The following is a 710-nucleotide window of genomic DNA, read 5'->3' on the forward strand; positions in this document are numbered from 1 at the left end:
TGGATGGGACACAGATATAAGAAACCTTTTAAATGTTATTTCTTTTCAATTGAATTACTTGGAAGTCTATTTTATAAGCTTAGGTGGGATTTTAATTTACTTCAGCATATTAAATCAGGAAATAATAATAATAACAATAATAATTTACTATTATTTCAGCTTTCCACTATAGCTTTATTCTACTGGGCAACCTTTAATTTAGATATAAAACATTCAAAAATCAGGATTCTATTGGATAACTAATTGAGTATAATTGCTATTATAGAGTTATTAAAGTCAGATCCTTCCTGGGGGTCTCTGCAAGAGCAGTTATTCCAGAATGCTGTATCTAAACCAAACAGTTTATACCAGTGAAACTCTTTGAAAGCTGAATTTACTACAGTCTCTCCCAGCCCACACATGATCAAACTAACTAACTAACTAACTAAATCTCCCCAATGCCAATAATTGTATATTCTGACATGATTTACAGTGTTCTATTAGTGCACTTACTGTCACTGCCTTTGGGAGAAATGTCCCTGCAAACACAGCACTACTTATAGGAAAACACAAATTATAATACAGATTTTAAGCCTGGCTTTAAATCAGTCTCTGAAATAGCACCTGTACAAATATTTGCAAAAGGAGATTTACAGGAGGGGAAAAATAAAAGGCATTTTCTTCAAGGCTTAAATATGCTGTTGGGTTAATTTGGGAACATTTAATTTAGG

This window comes from Neopelma chrysocephalum, unplaced genomic scaffold, assembly GCF_003984885.1.
Source record: "Neopelma chrysocephalum unplaced genomic scaffold, ASM398488v2 Primary Assembly neopelma1_347, whole genome shotgun sequence".
Classification (NCBI taxonomy): Eukaryota; Metazoa; Chordata; class Aves; order Passeriformes; family Pipridae; genus Neopelma; species Neopelma chrysocephalum.